Source organism: Oxyura jamaicensis, assembly GCF_011077185.1.
Source record: "Oxyura jamaicensis isolate SHBP4307 breed ruddy duck chromosome 3 unlocalized genomic scaffold, BPBGC_Ojam_1.0 oxy3_random_OJ79922, whole genome shotgun sequence".
NCBI classification, from domain to species: Eukaryota; Metazoa; Chordata; class Aves; order Anseriformes; family Anatidae; genus Oxyura; species Oxyura jamaicensis.
In genome coordinates this window covers 1-380 of record NW_023303711.1, presented here as the reverse complement: position 1 = coordinate 380, position 380 = coordinate 1, and the positions used below count along the sequence as shown (strand labels likewise).

Genomic DNA, 380 nt, shown 5'->3' with positions numbered 1-380 from the left:
ACTGATGGCTCCTGTCCAAAGCGGTTGCTCTCCAGGACCTGGTATGTCCGGGGATTTCAGACAGTCACCCAGCCTGCAGTACTACAGGACATTATCCCATCTCAGTCCCTGACCATACCCCCTCAAACACAACATCTCAGCCTGTTTTCCAGGCACACCTTGCCCACAGTTACTCATCAGCCTTCAGCTAGCTTTCTCTCAGCAGTGCTCAGTAGGGGCCGACTGGCTCTTCCTGAGCCCCGTCCCATCCCCAGCTCCCTGCAGAGCCCCTGCAGGGGTGGGGGTCCCGGGACCCCAGCAAGACCAGGGCCAGTGGCGCAATGGACAACGCGCCTGACTACGGATCAGGAGACTGCAGGTTCGACTCCTGCCTGGCTCGG

At 60.0% G+C, this 380-nt stretch overlaps 1 non-coding gene across 1 annotated transcript; it reads left to right on the top strand.

Annotated features, from left to right (window-relative positions):
• The first annotated feature begins 306 nt into the window (after nucleotides 1–306).
• TRNAR-ACG lies at nucleotides 307–379 on the top strand. Its single transcript has one exon. It is a non-coding gene; the product is annotated as a tRNA-Arg (tRNA).
• Nucleotide 380: the final 1 nt, after the last annotated feature.